Genomic DNA, 19,149 nt, shown 5'->3' with positions numbered 1-19,149 from the left:
GAGCATTTGTGCGACTGCCCATTTTGTTGTGACGCGAGTTGATTGTGATCATGCGTGCTGGCGCTGTCCCAGGTTCAGTGTTCTCTCCAACGATACATAACCAATCAAATTTCACCATTAAGTTCTTGCGTTTAATGAAGACCGTAGATTGGCTAATATGAGCGTCAGTCATTCCTTGTTGCCGTGAAGCGCGGAAGACGAACGCGTCGCGAGCATGACGAAAGCGAGCCGATTACAGCCAAGGTTATTACTGTATTTTTTAACGACGATCCGGATTCAAATGTAACTCCACCACCGGAAAATACGAGTTGACGTTAAACCTTTCAGAGAGAGTGGCTTAAAGATTTCGAGTGTCTCCGCTATGAAAATGTAACTTACTGTGTTTACTGTAAATCCTGTAAAACGGCGTTAATGGCGGAATCAAAACATTTTAAGCGCCAGACGTACCTTACTTAAACATGGCGAAAGTGCCAAAAACACAAGACGTGTCATGAGTCATGACAAATGTGTTTATTATTGATGGAGACATATCTATGGAGACACCGACCTGTCAGTGTGTTTGATGGTGTATGTGCGCATGCGCTGGTGAATGGACACTCGACAAACATCCTTGTGGTCCATGTTGCTGTGGAATACGACAATGCTGATGGTATGTTTTTGTTGTATTTTTTAAAACATTGCCTATTTAGTAGTAAAAGCATCCTGGTAATGCAGTTATCAATACCAATATATATTAGCCTTCTATATTAGGGTCACTTTTGTAATGTCACAATTAATCAGTGTTTTACATGTTTGCTAGATTTTCTATGTAATCTTAATCATATTACCTGTAATTGTTAAATTATTATTGCTGCTATACTATTTCAACAGCATTTGGGTATTAATTTAGGAATTTATGCAGCAAAAAATAAAATAAAATAGAAGACCACTTTTAAATGCTGGCCATAGGACGTTATTTTTTAATAAAATAAATCTATTAACATTTACATTGTAGTTGTGGTGCTTTTTAATTTTTGGATGGATGCGCCTAAATTTTTGCTGGTGCTCCTAACTCTTTAAAGTTGGGAGCACCACTGCTACCAAATAAAAAAGTTAATTTTGAGCCCTGCATAAACTGCACTTGCATTTAAACTGCGAGCATAAGAAGTCCCAGTTTTGCTGGGGAAATGTTTGGATTAACTTTTTAATCTTAAACTTAAATGGCTTTACTCTGAGTTGTTCTCAGTACCGTCAGCTCACATATTTAACTGCTGTGATGTCTGTTTATGGTACACACTATTAAACTTTTCAATCTCTGTGACCTGTAGGACTGTAATTTCTGATGATTTAACATTTCCCACAGTTTTTAACCAACTATAAAAGTACATTGACTGATCAGATTCAGTTTAAATTGATGTTTCAAACGTTTAAAAGAGTTGTTTGGTTTGCTATCTTGTGCCATGATATTATCAGTGTTCCTGCAAAGCAAAAAACAAAACCAAACAACAACAAACAAACAACAATAAACAACAACAAACAAAAATAAACAACAAAAACAAAACAAACAACACATTCCCCCGTTTTGGCACGAGATAGTGGACCAAATAAATCTAAATCCAAATATTCCCTGGGCCTTTTTGTGGGTTTTAATCATGTAAGTTTGAAATGCATGTAATGCGTCATTTTTCACCATATAAGGCCTGTCTGGCCATTATAATATAATATATATTATAATGTAATTATAATATAAATGACATTATATTAAAAATAATATTAATTAAAATAAATGTTATAACTGGTCTCAAGGGCTTCTAGAATGATGGTACTTTTGCAAAATTGAGAGCACATTTCTGTGAATTGACCCTGCAGTAGCAGCTGCATTAACAGGTTTACTAACAGCAACAACTCTTTGTTGTTTTTAGGATGCAATAAACCGCAGCACATACTGGGTACAGAGCTTAAATCATTGCTCAGCTGGGGTTTTTTGTGACCCTCTGGAATTGGGCACAATTTCCTCATGTTTTTAGCTGAGGTCTCATTAAGTCTTATTTAGATGTTATTCTATTTGAATATGAAAAGTAATCAATGAATAGGACGTAAGGCACAAATTTTGTTATAGATTTTAAAGTCATAAACTTTTAGTCTGAAGACATACAGAAGTCCAAAAACACTTTTACTAGCTCCCATTGATTCACTTTAAACAGGGATTCTGTATTCCTGCTGTGATGTCAGGACTCAGCTATAAGCTCTATTTTTATGACTTTCACAATCTTTAGACAATTAGACAACAAATTGCTCTTTAACAATTACCACAATCTCATAGAGAAACAAAGACTCAGCTTCAACAATCTCTAGACAACTGGACTAAATTGTTTATTTGACAATTCCCATAATCTCATAAAGAAAGGACTAAGCCTAGAACTTTTAACACCACTGTACTGTATATCATGTTAATCATTGCCTTAAATCACTTTGATTGATTCACAGAAAATAATGATGTATTTTATTTGTTACAACCAAGCTAAAATATTTCCCTTGAAACAAGGAGAAACAGCAGATCTTTTCTGAGAGGGTCTCAGTGGTGAAACTTTCTGATCACAGGTGTTTTATTGACCATTTTAGCAGTTTCATCATTATTTTGCTGTGCATCAGTCAAAGCTTTAGCTCAATTTACCTTACTTACACAATGAGAAATCCTGCATTAATTAAGGAATTGTAACAAAACTTCCTGGTTCCATTCTATCTACACTTATCCAGTTCTGAGTGTTCTTTAACAAAATCACTCCTAATCATTCCATATCAATCGATTTGTTACAAATCTCTATCTCCCTACTTGCTTAATATCCAACATTTAGTTCCACTCTGCATGCACTGTACCTCTAACCCCAACAATGCTGACTTCAATCATTTATACACTTCCATCTCTCCTTCATTCTCCATAATTACAATTATCTCCTTAACTCATCATGTATAGTATGTAAACTGTATAGTTTACTGCATTTACTGATCCTATAAAGATTAATACAAACATTTGCTCTTGTCATATCAATCATGTAAACCTGAAATTCACTTCTCATATGCAAACACCTTAACTTACACTGTAGTTTAAATGTATATAACATCCTTTATTTAAGTTAATTCTTGCTCTGAAGGATTTTGTTCCTTTAAATGTTGCACATGTGCTGTGAACAACATAAAATCTCATACAGAGAGTTCAATAGTTATCACTGTATTAATTCAATGTTTACCCTTATTTGAGAACCAGAATAAAATTTGGAAGATGTTAATCCATTTTAAATTTATCTTTTGTTGCTTTAACAAACAAAAGATCTTTAATTTGCTACCAAAGGGAATTTATTCTCATCTACACTGCTGTTGTCATGCTGTGTATTTCCATTAACAGAGTTATTATCGCCTGTTTTGCGCAGGTTTGTTTACATACATGGACGCATTGACTTGGGCACGGAGTTTTGTCATCCGACTGGATTTTTATTAATCACGGATATTCTAATACTTTATGGTTTTCCGATATAATTGCGAGATCGTTCCACGAAGCAAATAGATAATCGCCACGGCGATGTTTCCACTTTTAGACTCAAATTTACGACTTTTGTAATGTACCACGATAACATTTAGTCATTAGTCCATGTAATATTCACTCCTTCTGAGTGTAAACGCAGGAGAAGAGGTTTGATTCGAAGCGCGAGGAAATATATTATTTCCTTATCCGCAATGTTATTATTTCTCTGACAGCTGTGTTGTTATTCCAATTTTCATGCCTAAACGGATTTCTCCGGACTTTCAATGGGAGTTTAACGTCCCATTCTACAACATACGGGTGCGTTTATGTTCACCCTCAACATTTCTAATAGGCAAATAAAATTAACTTACCAACACAGCTGCAGACAGAAAAGTAGACGTTTAAACCTCCTATTTTGCGATGAATGGAATAGACCATTTACGCAAAAACCGGAAATACGTAAACAACGCGTAAACGCAATTCCGGTATAAGCTTTGTTGTTGGTGGAGAAATGGCAGCTAGAGTGTTTCCGACCCTCCCAACCCGTCCACCGAAGTTCACCAGCGCCGACGTGGCGAAGAGTGTGTGCACACACCCGTCCACCAAAGGGAACAAACTGGACAAGGGATATAAAATCTTCCGCGCGGAGTTTATCCACAATTATCAAGGCAAGCTTCAGCCACAAAACCGGCTATAACTCCGTTTACGTTAATTGTAAATATAGGGGTTGTGAATTTGTAACATAAGATTTAACACATCGCAGTGAATATGTCGTGTGTAAGTTATGTTTAAGTGAGATGACATGAGGTTAACATAACAACCAGTAATTTGGTGTAGCTGCTGTACTAGGTAAATGTTACTAGCAGTCTGCTGCAAAGTTGTGTACCGTTATTTCTATATGAGATAACATGCAATGTTTCATTGTTACATGCGGTTTAAGTAACAAATGTACTACAGGGACAGGTAGTAGTGAGAGGTAGATGCTTCAGGTCAGTGAGAGAGAGCGAGGAGCCTCACAAACTGGAGGTTTTAATATAGACAGAATGCCGGTTGGCAAAAGTTTCCAGTTCTTGCGTGTTCAGTCTTCTTGCTACGACACTTTCTTCACTTACTGTTACTATTATATACTATTATAAACTATTATAAAGGTAGGGCTGTTTCTGGTTGGAAGAGGAACAGCCTTGAACACTACAGAAACGGCGACTCTTTTACTCTGCTATTTTTCGTATCTGCCGCTACGATAACAGGAACTTGTCATACACTTTGTTGACGTATTTCCAGTCGAAAAATGTGGAAGTGCGTAAAAGGTCTATACTCTGTTATGGTTGAAATGTCGCGCTGGAAAGCTTCCTGGAGTACCACGTCACTTGTTCGGGTGTACTACGTCATCACGTCCCGTGGTATACGTCATCACGTCGGGGTCACCAAGCTGTAAGGTACCACCCACAAGCCCAACGACGGATGCAAGTGGAGTGGGTGAAGGGGACTCGTGTTCGTTCCTTCCTCAGCGCTTCTAGAAGAATAATTCCATATCATGATTAAATTAATTTCTTTGATCTCTGTGTTTAAATTATAATCTGACTCCAATTTAATATATTAAGAATTTAGTGCATTATTCCAATTATCTGTTGATCATAATTTAGATGTTTGATTATTTATTAATTCCCATAGTCTTAGTTATTCGTTCATTAGGGACCCGGTATCGCACAGAGCATACGCCGGCCGTTTGCGTATATCTCACGGACACAAAATTGTCAGTCTGATCTTAGTCAGAGGTTACCGGGTAAACTAATATTTTTATGTCTGGCCGCCCCATGCTTGCTCCGATCATAAAAATAATTACTTTAGTTTAGCGCTCATGCAACTTGCTAAGGCAGGTGATAAACATAAATCTGAGAGTTTTAATGAATGTGCCCCATGCTCCATTCGACCATCAAAACCTCAGTGTGATAATATCCTGACACGATAATCTTGCGGTAATACCAGACTCCTTCTAATCTACTGGTCATAACAATTTCTGAAAGAATTAAAATAAATCAATACAATTTCTGAAGAATTCAGATGAATCAAATGTAACAATTTATTATACCAGGCAGGTTTCAGCTTCAAACATAAATTAAACAATATCATACAGAATTTGATTCAATTCCAATTAATTAAAATGATCAACAGTTGCAAAAGTTACAGTCATACCTGGCAATAGACACTCTGGCTACAGAGTACTTCCATCATGAATATAATATACCCAAAATGGTTTAGAAAGATTCTTGTTAAAGAATACTTCCATAATGTCTGAATACACACACCCAAAGTGTGGGGAAGATTCTTACTAAAGAATACTTCCCAGAGTCTCTTGCCAAGCCACCTTATATACACAGAATGAGACAAAGAATAATAAAATCTCAAAACAGGATTTGGTTGGTCGGTTCTCGTGACCTGAAGGAGCACCAAATGGGACTGTTAACCATCTGTGATCTAGATCTCCTCAGGAGTTGACACCCATCACAGGAGTACAGATTATGTCTTAAGTTTTAAACTTTGATATACTTTCTCTTAGCATTATAGAAATTAGACCTTTTTAACCATCGCACCATGACTTTTAAAACAACACCAAACATGAAGATGAAACCTTTGTAGCATCACAACATATGATATACCAAATGTTACATGTGTTTAGTATATTTCCAGTAACCAAAACCTTAAAGGAGAAGAGAGAGGGGGTGAAATACAGATCAGTTCCTGTGTATCCGTGATCCCTGTGGAGAGAGACAACACGTCTCTCACAAATAGACACAGAATGTGTTTTTTATTGTTTTATGGTCCAGCTCCAAAACCAAAACTTGTCCACCTGTCCTACAATTTTAAAAATAAATGTGGTAAGAAAAACCACATGTTGTGTGTGAGGACACTCTCCAAATTCTCTGTTATCCTTCATTGCGCAGGTAATAAAATGAGAGAAATTTTCAGATACCAATAAAGAGTTTTACAACTTCCATCACATTAAACTGTAGGCCATGCATTTACCTGTCATTCTCACTGTCATCATTTCTTGCCCTCTTTGCAAAAAGATGTTTTTTACTTGGCTTTGACAGACGTCTCCATAAGTTAAGAGTTGTACAAATCAGTAGTTGCATTCGTTCATTAAAATTAATCAATTCAAATGAGTCAATAATTCTGGCGGCCACTAAAAAAAATCAATGCAAAAAACAAAACCTTATAATAACAATAAAATAATTTGTAAGCTCTCGTAGGCCACATAAAACAGAGTTCCCACATCTTAGTTTATTTCAAATTCAAGGACCTTTTAAGGACTTTCCAGGTCCAATACCCTCAAATTCAAGGACTACATGTGGGGACACATTTCAAGTGAGAGCAAGGTTACATCGTGTTACCTTTTAAGATACATTGTTACAGTTCCCATTGTTACTGTTCCCCTGCGGTGACACTTTGGGTACGCCTCCAAGGGTAAGTGTGTCTGAATGTGTATATCAAATTCAACCAATGGTGAGGCTTAACGACAAAGACAGGGTGAAGCGGAAGCCAGGAAGTATATCGCTATCTGAAATATTGCCAAAGACGGTGTTACATGGACGCAGGAAGTATGGCAAGGGACACGCAGCACCTCGTTCCCTTCTCAGGGAACAACAGTTACATATGTAACCCAAGACGTTTTTATTTGTCAAACACAACTATGCAAAAAGGCTTTTAAGTATGAATCAACATTTGCATACAGAAGATATAGGCATTTAAAGCGAACAGTTTAGCACGTGTGCTTAAAAGTCTAGAAGTTTTATGATATTATCCTACACTACACAAGGAATATGGATGTTTATCCAGAAAACTTTTTGCATAAAACTTTCAATGACATGTATCTATGTATGTATATGTTGAATTTTTCCGCCAAGATTCACAAACTTTCAAGGATTTCAAGGACCCGTGTGAACCTTAATAAAATGAGTGGGTGGGCCTTGAGTTCAACACCCCGCTATAGAACAATCTATTTTAGGAAGAATGTATTTATTCTACATTTTCAGAACCTCACCACTGGGTTGGAAAATGCTTTAATACAACTCAACTTTTATTTATATTGCACTTTCAAAAACATGAGAATGGACCAAAGCGCTGTACAAAGATAAAACATATTCTTAAACAAAACATGCACACTTAAAATAACAGCACAACAAGGCCCCAAAATATATCATCCAGAAAATCACTCACATTAATCAGACTCAAATTAAATGCCAAATAAAATCTCTTTACTTGAATTTTTTTAGTGTCCACACTTTGGGTAGATTTTATGGATAGCTGCATTTCTTGTTACACCGTTGATGCGAGCATCTTAGCTTGTTCTGCTCACCGTCTGTTCAAGCCGCAGACCTGCACGCAATCACACGTTTGCTATAGAACAAGTAACTGAGACAGAGGTGGCATTTCCCCAATTTCACACTAAGCTGCCTGTAAGAGGGCAAGCGAGCAGAAACACGGTCGAGTGTGGATATGCCAAAAAAAAGGAATAAGAGCAGGGTCAGGTACAAGCGAAAATGTCATTAGAAGTGTGCGAGTTTGCGTGAAAGACAGACAGCGTGTGTGTATGCGAGACGGTGCCGAAAGCCGTGTTATTCCTCAGAGCTAATCACCTCATGCACCAGCCTGACTGAAACCGTGTCCATTCCCCTGTAATTCAGTCGATGTGAAATTGGCTGACTCCACCGGGGTGTGTGTGCGAGGGCTTGTGCATGCCTAGACGCTGGGCTTGGACCTTGGCTACTCTAACCGGCTTTGGCCACCAGGCTGATATTCTGTTTAAATCTCTCAACTCTTTCAAAACCTCTGCCCTTGAGCCAAATAAGTTCACGCTACACGAGGCCTTAAGCAAGTACAAACAGGTCTGTTCAATCAAGTCCTCAATGTCTGTGAATGGAAAAGAATAGAATAAAAGGTTAAAGTGAAAGTTTAACTTTGAAGGGACTTAAAAAGGGTCAGTGAGGATTACACAAGACTGTCCTCCAAAAATAAAGACCTCGTAGGTCGTTTGTGCAAGCACCTTATTACGATGTAAAGTGACATGTTAAGGGATTAGTGTTATTTGACGGCAGTAGCTTATACAACCTGTTATTAAGTTTTAAAGCGTAACTAAACCCCTGGTCAGAGCCTGACTCCACCCACTGGCAATATTTGAAAAATGCGAGAAAAGTGGTCAGATCCCAACGGAGATAGAGGGACGAACTAAGTGTGTGGTGAGATCGTAACAAGGGCATGGTGAGCTTGAACCTGCTTACGTCACGAGGTATTTTTTGGACCCAACATCCAATAGGAAAATTCAACTGCAGTAGCCACCGTTCAACCTGAAGAGGGCAGCACTCAGACGTTTTTACACCATATATTGTAGTATTGAAACACTTTGAACAGCACTAATAAAGCATCATTCTTACAGATCATTAACTAAAAAAAGTTGGATTAGGGTTTAGTTACTCTTTAAGGTTTTTGTCTTATACATCAGATAAGACACATTTAATTTTATGAATTTGTAAATGTAGAAACGGTTTCATAAACATTTATGGTTTTAAAGACATTTTGGAGCATCTAACCCCACCCTCACCCTTACCCTAAACGCAACCACTTCTCAACCATATAAAACACAACACGCCAGTAAAAGTACAGTCACAGGTATTTATTGCATAAAACAGTATAAAAGTATTACAAACCATTCGCGTTGCAAACCTTGCGAAGTGACCCATACGATTACTTTATATGAAGAACTCTGTGATCAAAATGGACTGTCAGATTTCATTTAAACATAAACCAGCATGACGTAGTCGGTCACAAGAGCCAATAGCGCTTCACATTCTTAACAAACGTAATGATGCAATCGATCACGAGACACACGAGAGCCAATGCCTTTTCACAATCATAAATGACGTATCATTGCTTCTTCTGGCAGCAGTTTTTGAATCTGTGTGCGCCGGGATCTGATATTTACAGCGGATTGTCATCACTTTTGCATATTTTCTTCAAATAAATCGATCGTTTGACCTCGGTACACTTGGAATATTTTAAGTCAATTTTTAAAAAGTTGTGACTGTTTTGTATGCTGTGTTTATATCATATAATAAATAAATGGGTACGTTATTTGCTAAATGCCTCAATAGTGTAATGTGTAATAAAATACAATTAATCCTGGTGGTTTAAATTGAAAATCTTATCCTAGTACATGTCATCATATCAAAAATATATATCACAAAATATTATTTTATACCCTAATATATTAAGTTTCATCTGCTTCCGGTATAGACACTAATTTAGTAATGCATCTATTGGTCGTATTTTGTAAAATGGCCAAAGCAAACGTATGGTTGGTGAATATTACATACATGCAGAATGGCTGAGGTACATCATTTACTTACTATACCTACATGCCATCTTGCAAGATTTTTATAAAATACAATTTCCACGAAGTTGAGTACAACTGGTATAGCATAAGGTTGAGTAAATGATGAGAGAATTTTTTTATTTTGTGGTGAACTCTTTCTTCAACGCAGGGTGCTTCAGGTGTGTTTAATTATGGTTGGAGCTAAACTCTGCAGGACACCGGCCCCCCAGGACCGAAGTTGCCCATCCCTGATCTAGATATAAGTATACTACACCCATGATTTGATTAATTACTAAACCTATTCAAATATGACCGTGTACATGGCAGGCTTGTGCACAATTCAGAATTTCAGAATTGGCCTCCATTCAATTCATGAATTGGAATTTGAATTGAATTGACTCCGCCCTACAGGAAGTTAAATTTGAATTGGAATTGGAATGACAGGAAGTGGAATTAAATTCATGGCAATTCAAAGAAATTCCACAGTCACACAACAGAAAGAATCTCACATACATTCAGTGTTAGGAAAGTTACTTTGGAAAATTGTTTGGCAACCATTTTAAATACTTAGTTAAAGTTAAGCATCATGTTCCATCGTGTTCCATAAAATTACAATTACAAAAAATCTAACTTAATTATTTGTTATGTGACTAGAGTTTTTAACATTAATTGCTGGGGGAAAACATTTCTTGTTAATGTAATCTGTACAAGTAGTTCAAATTAATATAATAGAATATGTAATACAATTCTGACATATACTGAAAGCTTAATTTTTAACACTTTACTTACTTTATAATATGTATATGAATTTCTTTGAATTTCTATTGAATTGCAATTCTGTTTCATTTAATTCAAATTCGAATTGTAATTATAGATCCTGTTTTTGACATCAATTCAAATTCAATTCAAATTCAAGAATTGAATTGGAATTTAGGAGTCATTCTCAATTCAATTCTGAATTGTGCACAAGCCTGGTACATGGTTCACCATCCTTCACCCCCACCCCCAAATTACCCCATTTTATTTTTGAATTTATACCTTACAAGATCATGAACATGCATGTGGCCCATGCACAAGCTGTCAAAAACTAGGTGGCTATTAGAGCGGAGGGGCTTTAGTGTCGGTAGCATCTGTGGAAGGTGCAGAGTCGACGCTGCTGTCATACCAGTGGCATACGTGAAGGGTAATCTAGTGGAAAACCTCTCGCCCAGAACCCCTACTGCCTGTCAAGTTTTTCATGTTCAGAGTGAGTTTCACATCTTGTGCACATCTTGTGCCCAATATGAGTTCTGCCCTCGCAAATTCTTGACAATAATGCTGTTGGGAATTGTACTCAACGTTTTAAATGGGCATCTTTTGGGGATTATTATGATTAAATGATGCAACAGAAATGTGCATTAGCCTTCCTGTCTAATGAATGCAAATAATCTTTAATGTGAACTCATTTTAAAAGGGTTAAGAAAAATCATCAATATTTATTCACCCTCGTGAGAGTTTGGTATAGCATTGCATTCGCAGCGCAAAGGTCATAGGAATGATTCCAGGGAACACACATATAAAACACAGATAAAATGTATACTGTACAATTTGGACTAAAGTATCTGCTTAATGCATAAAAGCAAATGTAAAGACCTAATTATATGTGTAATCCATGCTAAAGTCTCATACTCAAATGATGAGAGAGCATTAAAGATTGCTTTCAATCATTGATTTCACATTAATTTCAATCTTTGACATGACCTTGCTCAATATTCAATTTATAAGAAATCAAGGTCAAATTTTAGAATGGTCTTTACATTATGTTTGGATGATTTTATGCAGATCACAAGAAATTTTAGCTGGGTTTTCACAGATTGGGCCACATATATTTTACATATAATATTTACATTTAATATGCATATGTGTCATTGATGTGACGTTAATTATTTTGTGTCCGTATGAATTAATTAAATGCAAAAGGGTTAAGGGTTAAGCTCAGCGCTGCGTCGAGTCGCATCTAGGACAACTTGGAGGTTTCGTACACCGGAAGTGCACATTAAATAGCGAGCTTAGTCAGACAGCGTCTACCTCAAAATGCAAAATATATGTTAGCAGCCATTGTTAATCGCTAAAGGGATTTGAGCAACTTCCTGACTCAAAGCTGGGCGCTGCGGACAGGCGGCACCTGTTGGCGCCGGTGTGCGTATACTCATAGAAAACAATGTGTTCGATTTTTTTTGCTGAGCTGCGCGTCCGGTGTGCGACCCCCTTTAGAATTTCAAAATACATTTGCAGATTACTTGCATACATTCTCTTGTTTGAGGACCAAGTCTAAAATTTCTAGTTTTATTTAATTTTGATAGAATATTTGGGGGATAATTGCAAAAATCATTATTGAGCAATCCCTGGAATGGAACTCGCCGTTGTTTATCAACTTTATAGACTATGAGAAGGCTTTCGACAGCATGGACCGAAGGAGCCTCTGGAAGCTCCTTCGACACTATGGCATTCCAGCCAAGATGGTCAACCTTATCAAGAACTCCTATGAGGGCATGTCCTGCAGGGTTATCCATCGAGGGCAGCTCACAAACAGCTTCCAGGTGAGGACAGGAGTCCGACAAGGATGCTTGCTTTCGCCGTTCCTTTTCCTCCTTGCCATTGACTGGATAATGAAGTCATCTACCAGTAGGCTCAGGAATGGGATACAGTGGACTCTGTGGAGACAGCTAGACGACTTGGATTTTGCAGACGATCTTGCCCTCCTGTCACACAATCTACAGCAGATGCAAGAGAAGACAAATATTGTGGCAGCCACATCATCACAAATAGGCCTTAACATCCATAAGGACAAGACCAAGATCCTGAAGATAAACTTCAGCAGTTCAGAACCAGTCACTCTTAACGGAAGCCCCCTGGAAGAAGTTCAGACCTTCACGTACCTGGGTAGCATCATTGACCAACAGGGGGGTACAGAAGCGGATGTCAAGGCAAGAATTGGCAAAGCAAGAGCTACCTTCGTACAGCTAAAAAAAATCTGGACCTCTAGAGAGCTGTCCTTGACCACCAAGATAAGACTTTTCAACTCTAATGTAAAGTCAGTCTTAATGTATGGAGCAGAGACCTGGAGGACGACCAAACCTACCACCAGGAAAGTCCAGTCCTTCATCAACAGTTGTCTCAGAAGGATTCTTCAGATCCGCTGGCCTAACACCATCAGCAATGCAAATCTTTGGGACAAAACCTGCCAACTTCCTGCTGAAGAGGAAATCTGGCAGAGGAGATGGGGCTGGATAGGGCATACTTTGCGCAAACCCCCAACCCATGTCACCAGACAGGTACTGAGGTGGATCCCACAGGAAAAACGGAGAAGAGGCCGCCCAAGAAACACTTGGCGGCGTGACCTCGAGGCTGACATCAGAAGGATGGGCTACACCTGGAACCAGATAGAGAGGATGGCCCAGGATAGAGGACTCTGGAGAGCTGTTGTTGGCGGCCCATACCCCTTCGGGGGTGACAGGCTATGATGATGATGATGAATTGCAAAAATGTCAATGTGGTGTAACAGGTCTGTGTCAATTGGTGTAACTAGTATTTTTTAAATGAAAATGTAAATATATTCATAAAAAATTTGGAAATATAAAATATAATCAGGGTAATTTAGGGTAAAACATTTTTTTACATCATTGTCAAAGATTATTTAGAAAACTGTTTTCGGCATATGTCAGGACAAATATTACAAAAACGCATTAAAATTTACATTTAGAATAAGGATAAAATTATATTTTAAAATGATTTTTTTGTTGTGATGATTACGCTTACATGCCATCACGGTGGATAAAATATTTAATATTTCTTATTCTTTGGTGCAATTTGCGGTTACACCATTTGACATTTTCAAATCCATTCAGTCTCAACTTTCCTAAAAAATGGTGCAAATGTAATTTTTTATTGCATAAAATTTACATAAATACACTAGGTGCATTGAAATAAACCTGATGCATGCTTTTAAAACAAGTTTTTTTAAAAATATTTTTAATTCTCATCTTGCCAACACGTTTTTGTCACTGACCCATATACACCTTTTACAGTTGGCTAAGGCTCTATAGAAATACATTGAAATTAGTTAGGTACTAATCCTTTTTATTAAGGTTTTCATCTGATGGTGTAAGAATGATTTGACCTTCGATCCCTGGCACCCACAGGAGCCTCCAGTTTCCGATTATAGTCGTCCTTTCCCATTCACAGAAATTCCCCACAGTGATAAAACAACCTTGTGCTTCATATGCATGTAATGAATATTTGATGCAGATGGAAATCATTGATAGAGGGGTCCATCTTAGACAAACAGGACTTTTATGTATAAATCTGTCATGAATGCATGCTGACTATAAGGATGAAAGGAAACCATGTGGACCCCTGATCCAATCTAATACAGACTTAGTAGAGATTGTGTTACTGCAGACATAATGCAACACATCCAATCAGGTCATTTCCAGACTATTTTTCAGGAGACACGTATACTCAAGCTTTGCCATGTTTTAGATACTATATGTTGACTTCGTAGCCATGTGCAACAGAGCCATGCGTCGAGACGTGTAGCTCGACAGGGCTGCGTGTTGCAGGAGTTTGGAGTCACAGACTCTGATGTTATGAGGTTTTTAATGAGAGGAGAGTTGCAGGCAGGGAGGCCGTGAGAGTGATGGAGTAATCCACTGCTGAATTATTCATAGCAACATGTGAAATGAAACATGGCCGAGATTAGCACTTTTCTGCTCATCGCCCCCGTCCTCTGTGGACTCCGCAAACCGCCACCTAGGAAAAGATATAACTCGCTCACTTTGAAACCGCACCATGGCGTATGGTTAACCGTAGATGTGAATAACAGAAGGCTGTGTTAGTTGATCGATGTGACTTTATGTGATGGATTTTATAATCCAGTTGGATAGCATGAGCTTACTTTTCCGAGACACAAAAACGGTGATCATGCAAATTTATTGTAAGTTAAAAATGCATTATTTTCTGACATAATAGCTGCAATCAATTTATGTAGCTAAAAATTATCTTCCTGCATCCGAACTATTTTTCTTTGAAAAAGGAAAAACGCGATCTATCAATCTTTAAGTTTGCACAAGATAACAAACATGATTTAAATGCTGTGTGGCTGAATATGTTCAAGGTCTTTGCCAAGTGAGATGCGATAAATTGTTTTCTAGCTGAAATGAGTCACTCCGAATGTCATCACGGATGCCATTGAATCCGAGCTCAATAAATTGCAGCACCTTCCTGAAACGAAGAGCTTGGCAGATTTGTTTACATCTATTAAGATGATGGTTATCTAATGGCATATGAACAGCTGGGGGTTAATAGCCGCTGGTGAATTGACTGAATAAGCAGGGCACATCTCAGTGGTCTGGAGAATTAGCAACGTGCAGAACAATGCTACTACAAACTCATAATCTATGCCGAGATCTTCGTTCAAATGGAATACAGGACGCCATGTTTTGTCTTGGGCCTGGATGTCACGCTGGCAAATTGTTTAGTTTCTCGGGCATGTGCCATCCTTGCTGTTATTTTGGAGTGAATCGTAATTCCGGCCACTTCCTGCGGTTAAAATTGATTGTTTGGTGCCTGAGGCGAATCTGGAGGGCAGCACTTAGAAAGCAGAGTCACAACACTTCACCATCCAGCAGGAGAGTTACCCGGAGAGAGGCTTCAAATGAATAACTCAGCCTTTGTGTTATATTCACCCTATGGTATGGATTACAATCAAAATTGCACTGCATTAACACCAAAGAAAAATGTGAAGCAGTCTCTTTTCTATATAAAATCTTTCTATGCAATGTAAAAAAATGAAACATTCTGTGCAAGCAAATATATAAAGAGTTTGGTTCCAAAACGCGATAAACGCCATTTAAAAAAATAAGTTACCGCCAAAATCAGAATTGTATCAGGTTAGTATTAAAAGTAAATTCTTAATTTTACGCAAAATCCAATATCCGCTGTCTTATTCTGTCATCTCTTCTCCCTTTTTCCCAAAACACGATAAACGCCACTCCTCCTTTTCTGCAGAATGCAATAGATCCGCTCAACAAATCGCAGAGCACGCATTTCACGCATTGTAAACAATAATGGCGGCACTTTAAATACACACTGAATCCTAGTTTTCATCATTTACTTTGTACTTTGTGATCAACAAACAAACAAAAAGAAAATAATACTTTGATGGCATTGATAAACCTGTGGTAGTTTTCTGTGATGGGGAAGAAAGGTAACCCATCAAAATCATTTAGATGCTTGTTCTCCCGACAGCATCAAGCTTCTGTCATGCTAACACATTGACCCCAGGGGATCTTATGAAAAACCTTACATTATTTTACTCAAAGCCAACGAAAATCGAGCAGGACCAAAACATTTTACAGCTGATCGCTGTCGAAAAAGTTCAGCAACGACGTCCCAAATATAACTTCAGAAATGACAGTTTTCTTAATATGACAAAGTGTTTTGATTAATGCCATTTTTATTATTATTATTTTTAATCAGTGTATACCACTAGTCAACTAAATGAATATAACATGGCAAAGGTGAATGCACATTTATATATTGATTCAATAGATTAATAGCATTTTGAGAAATAAAAAAAAAAACTTGTCATGGATTTATTACATTTTGTGGAAAAAATAATCAGTTTTTATAATTATGGATTTGAATAAAAAAAAAAATTAATCTAAAGATGTGAAAGTTTGCAACAGAAAATATTGGTTTTCATCTTGTCGCTTTCTTGGTATAGAAAACACATTTTTTACCAAAATTAGTCGGATGGATTTTCTTGCGTTTTGGAATGTTTGGTACCTTTAATAGTGACTGAGTAAAGTCATGTTAAAGATTAAATTAAAGTGAAATCAATGAATGCAATCAAACTTTGATGCTCAGTAATTAGATTTGAGACCAAAATGATGTGCACAGCCAATTAGTTTAATTTTACAGTGTATAGCAATAGGTACTGTAGATGCTCAGTCTCCTAATTTCTATTTGGTGTTGGCAGAAATAGAGTTTCGTTTTTCATATACAATATGGCAAAGTTCATAAGGTAGTCAGGCAGTCCAGGACCTAATTAACACAGTCATAAAGGACAGAGTGTTGCTATGGTGAATGCCATAGAGGCTTCCAATGCAGTGGATCCCAAAAGGATCAAGGATAATTGCAAATACAACCTTAGCATGGGACATTGCCTTGAGCAGCCATGGAAGTAGCACTACATGCCTGATAATGAAGCTACGGAGCACAGCTCTGAAATCTGCTGTTGAATATTGGATGGATGCAAATCAGCATTAATCATATCACTGATGCGGTAATCATCCAGATGATCATTCAGATATAGGAAGGGCGAGGGAGGTGCTAGAGTGTGTTGGTGTTTTTCAACAATGATCCATGATTTGATTTGAAATTAATAAATAAATAATATTAAACATCAAACCGATTTTATTCATCGTGAGGTCATGTTATCCAAAGCGACTTTTTAAATGAGATAACAATAGAAGCAAATCAATGAAAATTTGATGGTGCGGATCGGGGCTAGTTGTCATGCTTTTTTGCTCTAGTGGTTCTACTGAATTCAGGGTGGATTTGAAAGTCGATTTCTTTGACCAAATATCCAGACTACAAAAAAACCCAGAAATAAAGAGCTTGTAGTCTGGTTTCATTATAGTTTAGCATAAATATTTTGTGTTTTTTGTACATAAACTGTATATAAACTATTGCAAATATTAATGTTTTGATTAACCAATGTTTTTTGACTAAAACAAGTCATTCCAAAATTCATGGATATCGTTTAACCTTTTAAGCGTCACCCTACCCTATTGAGTTAAATCTACACTCTTGGAGCTTTTTAAGCAATATAAAGTTTGTCATGATTAGATAAGAATTCATATGCAAACATTGAAGTAAATGTAGTCGTCCTGCTGGTGGGACAGTGACATTTAGCAGAAAATCATTTTTTTGAGGCACACTCTCTTCATAAAAAATCAATTACTCTCCCTACATAATTTCTTTTATAAAACACTGTTGAAATGTCTATTCTGGAGGTTAAGACCTTTCCAACGATATATAGTTTGTAGTGATAAATTCAAATTTACATCCACAACATTAATGCAAACTTAGGTGTCCCGTATTTGGGACGGCGACGCTTAAAGGGGACATATCATGAAAATCTGACTTTTTTCCATGTTTAAGTGCTATAATTGGGTCCCCAATGCTTCTGTCAACCTAGAAAATGTGAAAAATATCAACCCAGTAACTTAGTTTTGGTAAACCATTCTCTGCAAGCATGTGAAAAATAGGTCATTGAAATTAGGCTTCCCTTGTGATGTCAGAAGGGGATAATAACGCCCCTTAATCTGCACTATCCAACCACAACACTGCCATTAAGTGCAGACATCAACTCATTTGCATTTAAAAGGACACACCAAAAACTTTAATGTGCTAATTAATTATCTATGGGGTATTTTGAGCTAAAACTTTACATACATACTCTGGGGACACCAAAGATTTATTTGACATCTTAAAGGGGACATTTCACTTTTTAAGTAAGCAACCACACTAGTCATTATTTTTAAGCGGAGACACAGGCATTATCCAAGCATTAAAGCTGGTGTTTGTAAATTTTAGCGGCATCTAGTGGTGAGATTACCAATTGCAACAAACAGCTCACCCCTCAATTTCAAAACGCATATGGTAGCCGCCACAGTACAAACATGTTATGTCTGAGACAATCCTCTGTAGAGCAGTTTGTCCATTTAGGACTACCATAGAAACATGACGGCGTCTTCCATGTAAGGGGACCCGTGGTGTATGTAGATAAAATGTCTCTTTCTAAGGTAATAAAAACCATACAGCTCATTATGTAAGGTCTTTATACACCACTGATAATATTGTTGTGTATATTATTTTGCAATTCTTTCAAGAGATCCTTCTTAAAGTTACACAATGTACCTTTAATGGCAAGGAGATACCCTTAAATTTGGAGCGGGCACGTCTGACATGTTTCTGGGTTTTTGATATTTTCCTTTTATTAAATTGCATGAAAACCACTTGCAAAAACCTTTTTGCAAAACTGGCATGTGTCCATTGTGTGTATTTTCAATTCACAATTTCAATTTGGGGCATGTTGTCACACTCTGGAAGAACATCTTATTTTGTAACACCCAGGTGTTAATGGCAAAACAATTGTAAAACACATAATTTGTGAAAAGCAAAATAAAGTGAAAAGAACATGAAATAACAAATCACTTTTTTATACATTAAA

This window comes from Misgurnus anguillicaudatus, chromosome 15 (genome assembly GCF_027580225.2).
Source record: "Misgurnus anguillicaudatus chromosome 15, ASM2758022v2, whole genome shotgun sequence".
Lineage (NCBI taxonomy): Eukaryota > Metazoa > Chordata > Actinopteri > Cypriniformes > Cobitidae > Misgurnus > Misgurnus anguillicaudatus.
Note: the sequence above shows the minus strand (reverse complement) of the source record.